The 12,447-nt window shown below is 45.0% G+C and overlaps 1 protein-coding gene across 11 annotated transcripts in view; it reads right to left on the bottom strand.

Moving 5' to 3' along the window:
• Positions 1-12,447, bottom strand: part of DST (dystonin) — a 512,241-nt gene that overhangs the window by 86,448 nt on the left and 413,346 nt on the right. The gene's annotated exons all lie outside the window — the stretch shown is intronic.

Genomic DNA, 12,447 nt, shown 5'->3' with positions numbered 1-12,447 from the left:
CTTGGAACCCGAGTCAATCTGCTCATTCAGCCTAACTGTGTCGTAGATGGAGCGCTGGGGGACATAGCAGTCCTCGATGTTGAGGTCCTCCTCTTCCTCACCTTTCCCTACACAGGGGGGATTCTGACGTAAACAGTCTGGTCTGCTCAGTGGCTTCCCCATTGCGGAGCCCGTTACAACAAACACTGCAGCTCTTGACGCAGAAAGTGGGAAATAAGGCCAAGCATGTTCCAGCAAAGCACACTTCTGAACAGAACTATAAAGCGTCTCCAGCCCAAAGATGCATCTCAGATAACACACGTCATCACAGATGAGGGGCTGAAGGCCAGCAGCAGGGCACCAGTCCACGTGCAATCCCCCCTTTACCTGGTTGTTGGAGAATGATTCTCAAAAATAAAGTGCATCCAAGAAGAGAGAACAGAAGTCCTCCCCAGCCCCCAAAGTCCCCTTTCACATACTCCAAAACACAGAAAAAAGAAAACAAATAATACACTTATCAGTGGCTCAAACACTCAGAACATTCCATTGTCGGTCCATTTCCCTTTTTACTCTAATTCTGCATCTGAGATTTCCAGATTAACATTTCCCCAGGAGCAAGCATCTTTATCTGCCAAGTGTTAATTTCAGCAGGGCTCTGGTTAATTGTAATCCACTTAAAGACAGCTTGCAAAACTCCATCTCTTATAAATAAACCAAGATTCAGAAACTTAAGACAGGGAGACTTAAGAGACCACGGACTATTCCGATGAAGGCACAGATCAAGTCTTCAGAGAAAAATAAGTCTGTAAGAAAGTTCAAATTTTCTTTTACTCTTTTTGGGAGTAGCTATAAATAATCTTGATTCGAAAGGCAGTCTCTTCCCATATTAAGCGTCTTCGAGGCTATTCAGAATTATCCAAAGAGGAAAAAATAGGCTTTTGGAAGGCCACGCCAGCACAGTCTAGCAACCGTTTGAAGTAAATAGACAGCATGGTGTAGTATAAACTCCACTTAAAGAAAAAAAAAAGTCATTTTCAAAGTCTTATCTGATCCTCCGTAAGACAGCTGATTCCACCTGAGGCCACCGCAGTGGAGAGGAGCCCCGTGCTTCCTCCGAGGCGTGGGCAGCCGCGCGGCGGGGCGGCGGGGCGGCGGGGCGGCGGGGCGGCGGGGCGGCGGGGCGGCGGGGCGGCGGGGCGGCGGGCGGGCGGGCGTCCCGAGCCTGGGCGCTCCGGGGGCGCATCTGCCGCGCGCCCCTCGCCGAGGCCCGGGCCCCGCTCCGCCGCTACGCGCTCCCGAGACCCGGCTCGGCGGGCATGTGCCCCGGACTCCGGCCCCGGCCCGCCGGGCGCCCGAGAGCCTTTCAGGGGGAGGTGCCCAGAGGCGGGCGGCAGGAGGCAACCGCCCGGCGGTGACATCAGCGCGAACCAGACCGGGCCCGGGGGCGCGCGGCGGGCGCGGGGGCGCGGCCGGCCGGCGGGGTGGGGGCCACCTCGGCGCAGACAGCGGGGACCGCACCCCACCCCGGAGAGAGAAACGGGGAGTCGGGCTAACCTGCCCCACCGGGAATCACTCTCGGGGCGCTGACAGCGGGGGCCCCGCGGGGACCGCCCCCCACCCGCTCCGGAGAGAGAAACGGGGAGTCGGGCTAACCCGCCCACGGGGAACCACACTCTGCGGCGGGCTCGCAGCCTTTGGGGTCCGCGATGCAGAGCGCGCACGCTCTCAAGTCGGATCTCCTGTCTTTTTAAAAGCCCAAGTTCAAGCCGAACTGTTCTCCGGAGGAAACCACTCCTTAGGGTATGGAGCCCAGGGCACCGCGGACGTGAATATGAGCCCTTACTAATAAAACTGTGTGTGCCTCTCGAGGTTACTGCAAGGCTTGGGCTAAGATCAAGGGCGGTTAAGCGACTCTGGATGTTTCATTAACAAAATCACAGCCATGGAGTTTTATCCACTGAACAAACACTCTTTAAAATAATACTATTTGAAAATTAACTCAGCAAGCCAAACCTTAGCCTTTGGGAGTGTGTGGGGGGGGGAGGAATTTCACAGTTTCATTTAAATAAACTAAGATCTATCCATTCTTTATTTTATGAAATAAGCAATCATGCCAGAATAGCAGATAGAGGGCAGATTTTCTTTTCGCAAACTCACAAAATAATCTTTCGAACATAAATAAAACTGTGCTGGCCCCAAGTGAAGACAGGTCTAGCAAAAACAACAGTAAACGGTCTCCGATAACTTAACAGAAAAGATGTGGGAGGGACCTTTTGTACCTTTCATGAGAAAATGATTCCAAAATGATTTTTTATAAGCCTAAGAACTGAATCTTTTTTTTTTGAATCTATCCATAACCAGAACTCTAGAGGCAACATACCCATTCAACACTGACTACATGCAACTCCTAGTAAGTTGGAAAAAATATATACATAGCCAACTATAAGGGATAGTATACATAATAAACTACCCATCAACATAATAATACCAAAGCCCACTCTTCATGGTCAAGAAGTGAAATATCTCAGCAAGCACTTGATTCTATCTGAGCACACAGGCTGTTCTGCTGCGTGGATAACAAGACAAAGAAAGCACACTCACAGTTACCATGTTTGAACAATGGGTCGGGCACCAGGCCACAATCAGCAGAGACCAAGGGACTGACTGCCAGCTGCCACGACCTTCCTTATGAAAGTAGCTCCTGGGAAGCTACTCACTCGTGCCTACGTGAATAAGAAAGCTTCCACAGAGTGTGGACCAGAGTTGGTCACAGAACTTTTCCTAAGAAACAATGGCCCTAATTCCAGCCCCTCATAGGCTCTAACTCTGAGTCATGAATTCAGTTCTAATCTGGTCTTCCAGCTCTCTGTAAAGCTAAGGACAGCAACTTCGCATTTGAGATGAAGAGTACACTTTTAAAGCTACACAAATAATTCATTCATAATTTCAGCCATTCATCAAACAGTCCCCACTATCTGCCAAGCAGCACAGGAAGCCTCGGCAAAGTGCAGCTGCCCAGAGAGGCAGGACCCCGCCCCGCGTGACTGACAGCGCGGTGGAGACCCCCGCCCCGCGTGACTGAGAGCAAAGTGGAAAGACCCCCGCCCCGCGTGACTGAGAGCAAAGTGGAAAGACCCGCACCCCGCGTGACTGACAGCAAAGTGGAGAGTCTGCATGAGAAAGTGTACGCGGCGCGGCAGAGCCGGGAAGCAGGAAGTGCGACGGAGAAATCTCCTCCGATGGATTATACTTAACAGTGTGCCATTTATTTAATAACCGAGTTCCTATTTTATTAAGCTGATTTCAACTAACTCTACAAAAGAGGATCCTGGTACATTCAGGTTCCATTTGATATTTGTACTCTTAACATTATATTGGTATTGATGACAACAACTTGTATATTTATCTTTGTTGAAATCAGATTCCAAAGATCTATCTGGGTAACATAAGAGAACTTATATTTAGAGGAGGACCCGATTGGTTGATCTTTTCTCCCTAAATTCGATTTATACAGCTACTTTTCAATGCGATGCTCTCCAAAGTTAGTATTAATAAAACCAAGATGTATTGAACTGTGTTAAATACTAACCATGATACATATAAGAAATATACAAAGAATAAATGAGCAAAGTTCTTCTGAAAAGTAGTCAACAGTATTCAGAAATCGCAATGTTAAACTGGTCTCGAAAGGCAAGTCTACACAGCCTACTTGATGTGATCCAGTTAAAATACTTTCTAAAGGTAGATAATTTTGGAAAAGTACACAAACACTAGTTGAATTATAAGCAAGATAGTACCACTTTCTCATTTTATATTTCTAAAATTAAAAAAGAAAGTTTCTGAAGACTCTGACCACAAAGTATCTACAATGATCCATGTCTTAGGAAGATAAAAGGCGAATTTCATCAACTGAAACATGGAGTTTTTCGAGCTGAAAGGCTGGAAATATGAGGAGATTCAAGTGCAGTGAGTGGACAACGTTTGTGAGTAAATGCAGTATTATCCATAGAAGCTGATGAACTTATCTTCCTGGCCCGGTAGCTCCTGAAATATGGATTAGAAGCCAGGCAAGAGATGTGTGGTTTTTTTTGCTTTAAGTACAAAACTAGGCCTTAGAGACAACAATTTCTATTATTCTTTCTAAAATAGATATGCCTTTTGCTAAGGAAAACTGAAACCATACTACGTTCTCAGGTTTTTTGTTTTTTTTCCCCGTGGCTGGCGTTCTCAGGTTTTAAAGTGATAAACTTCTTTACATGGATGGATAAAGGATTTTCAAGAACAATCATCAGATGAATGTGTGTGTGCGTGCATGCTAAGTTGCTTCAGTCGTGTCTGACTCTTTGTGACCCCACGGACCATAGCCCACCAGGCTCCCCTGTCCATGAGATTCTCCAAGCAAGAACACTGCAGTGGGCTGCCATGATCTCCTCCAGCGGATCTTCCAGTTCCAGGGATTGAACCTGTGTCTCCTGTTGCTCCTGCATTGCAGGCAAATTTTTACTGCTAAGTCACCAGGGAAACTCCCACTAGACGACTATAAGCAGTAGCTATTTATTTCAGTTTAATACACTTTACATTTGAAGGAAAGTAGGCTATTCAGACCCCATGACAAGAGCAAACAAGTAATGAAACTTATCAGATTGACTGATCTTAATGGGGATTTATCTTGAATATTAGGTAGGGCCTTTAAGACGCACTCCTTAGCTTCCTGTGAGTTACCCTCACAGCATTTACCAACCGAGGCTATTTTTTAATGAATGGAGACCTAGATGAACGTTTAAAAAACCTTAACCCATCAGATTTTCTTATCAAGAAACCTACATCATTTCATAACAACAAAGCAAATTCCTCTCTGTTCCCATCTCTCACACACATGGACACCCACACCTTTAAGCAACTTCCCACGTGAGTAAAATAGATTATGTAGGTCTCCTTTTATCTAAGCAAGGCCCATGATAATGACAAGAGATGCTACAGCCTGGCACTTTGCAGGGGTGGGGAGTGGGAACCACTTTAAAATTAAGATACAAATTTATCCAGGTAACAATAAAACCACCAAAAAGTCCTCTGGTATAAAATCACTGGCTGGAACTGTGTTGAGAATGACCTACTTTGATTCCTTGACCTTTCTTTTGTAATTGAAGTATAGTTGATTTACAATGTTTACAATACTGTGTTAGTTCCAGGTGAATAGCTATACACACACACACACACACACACACACACACACACAATCGATTACAAGATATTGAATATAGTTCCCTGGTGTCCAGTAGGTCCTTGTTGTCTATCTGTTTTATATCTTGTAGTGTGTATCTGCTAATCCCAAACTCCTAATTTATCCCCCACTCCCCTTTCCCTGCTGGGAATTGTAGGTTTGTTTTCTGCAGGAGTTAAGGGGCGAGCCCGGCACCAGGTAGAAGCAGACACAGGAAGAGGGCCAACCCGCACGTCCCCACCAGCACAGCCTCTCAGAGCAGGAAGGCCACCTTCTCTGCCGCTGCGTGTGGTGGAAGCCCTGACATAACCCTGCACCGTGCAGCACCATCCCCGCCGCGTGGCGTGGCCTCTGCGTCCGGGGACCTTCTCACTTGCCAGCACAGCTGAGATTTCTTCTTCCTGACATCTTAAAGCCACTCTGACAGCTGACTGAATAAGCGGGACCAGCCGATCAAGCCAATGCATGCATCAAGGGTCAGTTTCTATAGTGAAAACAGTCACCTTTAAAAATACCAGAGGAAGGTGCTGTGAAATCTCCCTACTAATATAGGCGTATTAACAAAAATCCAGTCAAGTAAGACTATTTCCCCATGAAAAACCTTCTGAGAAAGCTTTACTGAATTTCCTCCTGTTCTCAACAAAACAGAGAACAATTTGTCGTTGATCTTGATGGAACAATATGGACCACTGAAAAACCACTATTAAAGCATTCTTTGGACAGTTTACTTTTATCTCGAAAATAGGGTGACATTAGAGGTTGTTTCAGGATCACTTAATAAATATCTTAATAGGATACTTGGAAAGTGACTTTTTTTAGCAGTACTATTTACAAATAGGACCCAAATAACCCGGCTGCCCCAGCTCCATGGCCCTGTCATTGTAGGTCACCCAGCATTCACAGGAGCATGACGGGTGCCCACCGCCTTCCCCTGTGCCAGAAAACATGCATTATGGCACAGTTACACCTGTTCTGGTTTTTGTATCCGGTTTCAACTTTGCTGTCAGGGAAATTAAAATGGAGGAAGTCTTCAGGCTCTAGAAGCAACAGAGCAGGCCTCTGACCTGCCTCCGACCTTGGATTCCACGCCTGCTCCAGAAGCACAGCAAGTCACACAGCACTTAGTTAAGAAAGGGATGGGTCCTGGAACCTCTTAAAGCCCCTGAGGGCCTGGCCAATCCCCCAGGGTGTAAGAAGTCTTCTGACTCACAAGGTGAAACAAACAGCATTGTAAAAATTAAATCAGAGACAGACTTTTGTGTGCAAACTGATGATGATATCACTTGGCAGCCTGTGATTACAAGCAGGAGCCCACAAAACTGCAATTTGAAGTCTTGCCTATGGGGTGGATACACTGCCCAGGACCCCTTCCCAACTGGGATTCCAGACTGCTGTCAACAAGAGACTTCCCAGCATTGTTGAATCTGGATGTAGGTGGTTGGCCCAATTTGGTGATATATATGCTATTACTTCCTTCTTGGGCTCCAAAATCACTGCAGACGGTGACTGCAGCCATGAAATTAAAAGACGCTTGCTCCTTGGAAGAAAACCTGTGACCAACCTAGACAGCATATTGAAAAGCAGAGACATTATTTTGCGGACAAAGCTCTGTACAGTCAAAGCTATGGTTTTTCCAATAGCCAAGTATGGGTGTGAGAGCTGGACCACAAAGAGGGCTGAGCGCTGAAGAAACGCTTTCAAACTGTGGTGTTGGAGAAGACTCTTGAGAGTCCCTTGGACTGCAAGGAGATCAAACCAGTCCATCCTAAAGGAAATCAACCCTGAATATTCATTGGAAGGATTGATGTTGAAGCTGAAACTCTAATACTTTGGTCACCTGATGTGGAGAGCTGACTCACTGGAAAAGACTCTGATGCTGGGAAGGATTGGGGACAGGAGGAGAAGGGGACGACAGAGGATGAGATGGCTGGATGGCATCATTGACTCAGTGGATATGAGTTTGAGCAAACTTTGGGAGATGGTGAAGGACACGGAAACCTGTCCATGGGGTCGCAAAGACTCAGACAGGACTGAGGACTGAACAACAACACTGTTCCTATTTCTTTTCTTTTAATGACTGTATATCAAGATTAAGTCAAATAATCTAGAAAAAATTGAAACTGTTTTTTTGTGTGTAACAAGTGGTTTCTTTTGTTAACGAGCTCTTCAAACCTGAAACTTAAGTATTGGCTTAAAAATTCTCCGCTTCAAGAAATTGTTGGTTCAGAGAGACGTGTCCCAGTGATTTGTTCATTTGTGGGAACAAACAGTGACAAGTGGGGCAGCCACAGAGGGCCAGGAAAACCAGTAACAGGTTGTGGGTGAGGCTTTTTACCACGGCCCAGATGGAGCTGGGGAAGGTCATTGTTTAGCAGGATTGTGACTGTATGTGTTCACTACAACATCAACTTGTTTTGCTTTTCACTGAGATTAAATCAATTCAGTGTGCTTATAATGATTACTTCATGATGATCAGAAGATCTGATTGGCTGTTGCTGACATCATAGGAAGGCTGGTGTATATTCCTTGTACAGAGTTGGTATGTCTTTGAAACAAAGTAAAAACATGAAAAGCTTAATATTCTATTTGATAATGTAGTTTTGATTTGAAGACAATCTTGAGGTGACTCTTCAAAGGGACTTTTTCTTTTTGCCTGGGAATTTATGATAGTGTACACAGAATTTAATGTAATAACATGGAAGTATGAGTAGAAAAATGGTACTCTGGGTTATCAAGAGTAATAGAGAAGACATCAGTCTTTAGACATTTTAGTCCAATGACTAATATTTAGAAATAGGAAAATGATTCAAATTATTTTAAAACATAGCTAAAGTAACCCAAAAGGTAGTACCAATCTCTTTTCAGAAACTTGGAATACTTTAACTGACTGTGAATTAGCACTCTTGGTTCTGAACAGTATTTATTTTCAATCATTACATTTGGGTTGTATTAAATATGAATTAACTTTATCCTTTCAAGGATATTAACAGCTATTTCTTAGGTTAAATTTTAGGGGGGAAAAGAATGGAACCCTAAAACTCTGTCTTACCTATTTTATATAATCCATTATGCTCCCAGTGAATATAAGGCATCCTTGCTGAGCAACTGGGTAACAGCTATGAAGCTTCAGAACAACTCAGAGGGCAGCTTATTCTATACCGTGAAAAACTGTTGAAAGATTTTCCCCATGACATTAGATTAAACTAAAGCTACCTGGTAGAGTAATGACAAACTGCACTATATTCCAAAGTCTATAATGAAAACAGGTCTAGTACTGTGGTGCTTTTCTGTTTCATTTTTAGAAATTGTAACATAGAAAACTTCATGGGAAATAGATGGGGCAACAGTGGAAACAGTGTCAGACTTTATTTTGGGGGGCTCCAAAATCACTGCAGATGCAGTGCATATATGCATATACATATATATGCATATATGTATATACATATATATATATGTATGTATGTATGTATAACTGAATCTCTGGCTGTACACCTGAACCATTCCAGGTTCAATGCATGAGACAAATGCTCAGGGCTGGGGCAATGGGATGACCCAGAGGGATGGGATGGGGAGGGAGGTGGGAGGGGGTTCAGAATGGGGAACACATGTAAACCCGTGGCTGATTCATGTCAATGTATGGCAAAAACCACTACAATATTGTAAAGTAATTATCCCCCAACTAAAAAAAAAAAGAAAAGAAACTAACATGATATTGTAAATCAACCATACTTCAATTTTAAAAAATCAGGAAAACAAACACAAATGACAGCAATGGATGCTTACTCAAGCCACCCAATCAGGCTACAGCAAAGATGGTCTGAGTTTCCCAGAGAAAATGTAAGATGTGCAACGCGATAAATAAAGTTGACCAAACACTGCAGTATATCCACAAAATAGCCAGGCTCTCTCTAACACTTACCACCTATGTGACCCTGGGAAGGTCACTTCCCCTCCCTGGTCTCAGCTTTCTTCCAATAAGATGCAGATAATAATAGGACCCAGCTCTCAAAACTGTCAACTGGATTAAAGACAGTCTAGTGTTCGCTCAGTTGTATCCAACTCTTTGCAACCCCATGGACTGCAGATGGTGACTGCAGCCATGAAATTAAAAGACGCTTACTCCTTGGAAGGTAAGTTATGACCAACCTAGACAGCATATTAAAGAGCAGAGACATTACTTTACAAACAAAGGTCTGTCTTGTCAAGGCTATGGTTTTCCCAGGGGTCATGTATGGATGTGAGAGTTGGACTATAAGGAAAGCTAAGCGCTGAAGAATTGATGCTTTTGAACTGTGGTGTTGGAGAAGACTCTTGAAAGTCCCTTGGACTGCAAGGAGATCCAACCAGTCCATCCTAAATGAGATCAGTCCTGAGTGTTCGTTGGAAGGACTGATGTTGAAGCTGAAACTCCAATACTTTTGGCTGATGCGAAGAGCTGACTCATTTGAAAAGACCCTGATGGTGGGAAGGATTGGGGGCAGGAGGAGAAGGGGACGACAGAGGATGAGATGGTTGGATGGCATCACCGACTCGATGGAGATGAGTTTGAGTAGACTCTGGGAGTTGGTGATGGACAGGGAGGCCTGACGTGCTGAGGTCCATGGGGTCACGAACTGTTGGACACAACTGAGAGACTGAAATGAACTGGACTGTAGCCCACCAGGTTCCTCCGTCCATGGGATTTTCCAGGCAAGAATACTGGAGTGGGTTGCCTTTTCCATCTCCAAGTGTTATGCTGGACACAGAAGCCCACAATAAATGTTAATGTTGTAATGGTTATTTTTCAGAACACGCGCACATAACCCACATACAGCAAGCAGAATTAGTGACTGTGTAAGTTACCACCTTCATGTACAGTAACACTCTCGTCCTTTTTTACCTACGGCACTGGTATACCAAATGCAGACAACTGTCTCCTAAACTGAAACTTTTATTTCAATCAATGGGTTTCAAGACACTGAAGGTATGTCAGGATATTATTATTACTGAATTTCATTAATATCAGTCAACTCCTTCCAAAGTAATCAGAAAACAAATACAGCATGTCAAGTGGCTTATTTCAGAAGACACGATTCCTTTGTTTTTCTTTACAGTCGAATAAAACAACCTCTGTATCCATGAACGGTAGTGATGCTTATTTAATGCTTTTCAGTTTGCAGAATACTTTCAAAGAAATGGTGATTTTTTCTTACAAATAGTTGAAGCAGTGAAAAGAGATGAGGCTTGCTCTTTTTTTCCTACACAAAGTCACAGAAAATCTAGGGAAATGGTACCACTTCATGGTACAGAGCAGTGAACGGAGCCAACTTGCATCAGTGCAAAGACCATCTAATCACTGTCATGTAAGCATCAAGGCTTGCTTGTTGGGCTCCACAAAAATTCCAGAGACTCACTCCTAAGAGCCTCCACCCAGTCTTCCAAGTTGCATTGGCCACAGAACTTTGTTTTTCTAATACCGAATTCTCTTATGTGAAACCTTTATTTTGCAAACCACAAGTATGACAGTGTGACAGAGAAATGAAGGGAGTTAAGTCAACAATGAGGCTGCTCCTTCCACCTCCAGAATCAAGACCCAAATTTAGAACCGCAGGTTTTTAAGCCCTGAAGGGACAGGGCTTCAAAGGCACTCCATTAAACAGCAAATAATCATGTTAGTAACAAAGAAGAAAAAGAAGCTACTTTGAAGTTACTTTTCAAAATTCAGTCACTTAAAAATAATGTCATGAAGGAGAAGCAAAGGAAAGACCTTGTCAAGTACAGTAGCAGAGAATTTTGAAGTCTATTTGATTTATATTCATTTCTCCTGGGAAATTATTTCTAGGTTTGCAAATTCTATTTGTTTGCAAATTCTGTTTGTATTTGATAGTATCTGATGTTTCATGGGCTTGTGGTGGGACTCAGCGTCACACTGGCCTTTACTGCAAAGCAGAACGAACCTCGTGAATGGGCCCCCAGCCACTCCACAGGCTCCCGTCAGGCCCGAGCAGCAAAGGCTGCGCAGCCAGGACCTTCCCTCTGTCCCCATCCCCGGGCTCTGTGCACCACACCCTGCGCAAGGCCACATCACTGACCTGGACCCTGGCACTGACCTCACCACCCTCCATCCGCATCCCAGCGTCAGGCATCACTGGCACTGCTGGTGAGAAATGTGTACTCGGCCCAAGTGTACAGCCCCACGTGTGAAGTGAAAGTCGCTCAGTCGTGTCCGACTCTCTGCCACCCCATGGACTATACAGTCCATGGAATTCTCCTGGCCAAAATACTGGAGTGGGTAGCCTTTCCCTTCTCCAGGGGATCTTCCCAACCCAGGAGTCAAACCGGGGTCTCCTGCACTGTAGGTGGATTCTTTACCAGCTGAGCTACCAGGGAAGCCCGACGTGTACTCAGCCCCAAGGTGCTCACCGTCCCGTCAGAAATAATTTATTCCCAATCGTCTGGGGCATGAGCCCAAAATCTTAAATTTTATAGACCCAGGATTACAAAAGGGGAAGTTTGCTTTTAAAAGAGGAACTTGGGGGGAAAAACTAAGCTAAAAAGGAGAAGAAGGCCATAAAAAGGAAAAGACTGTAATTCACCACCAGAGAAAATGCGAGGACACAAACACGGAGATGGCACGCTCGTAATGGGTGGGTGGACCGGTCTCCACAGTCGAGTTGCGGGAGCCGTGAGCGACATCAGAAACAGACGCCAGGCTTCCCTGGAGGCTCGGCAGTAAAGAATCAGCCCGCCGACACAGGAGACAGGGGTTCAGTCCCCAGCACAGGAGATCGCACACGCCACGTTGCAGCTAAGCCTGGGTGCCACGGCCATCGGGCCTGGGCACCAGAAGGCTGGGGTGGCCACTGCTGAGCCCGGGCACCTGGAGCCTGTGCTCCGAAATGAGAGAAGCCGCCACGATGAGATGTGCACCGCCTCTGGAGAGCAGCCCCACAACTAGGGAAAGAGCCCACACAGCGACGAAGACCCAGCACAGCCAGATGTAAATAAATAAAATTCAGAAAAAATAAACAGACGCCAGCTTTCCAAGCACCCTGTGACTTCCTGGGCCATCTCAGGCCTTATCCCACAAGAGGCCAAAGCAGAAGCAGAAGGATCCATCCCACCTACACAGATGCTCATTTGAGCTCCAACACTGCATGGTGATCCTACTTGAAGATGCTACAAAAAAGGCCACCTCCTTCTCTGTCAACCAGTCAAGTCTTTGTTTTTATATTTCATGGAAGTTTTATTTTTTATTTTATTATTAT

The sequence above is a fragment of the Giraffa tippelskirchi genome, chromosome 8 (assembly GCF_054371585.1).
Source record: "Giraffa tippelskirchi isolate mGirTip1 chromosome 8, T2T-mGirTip1v1.2.pri, whole genome shotgun sequence".
In the NCBI taxonomy this organism is placed as follows: domain Eukaryota; kingdom Metazoa; phylum Chordata; class Mammalia; order Artiodactyla; family Giraffidae; genus Giraffa; species Giraffa tippelskirchi.
This window is presented reverse-complemented; position numbering and strand designations above follow the sequence as displayed.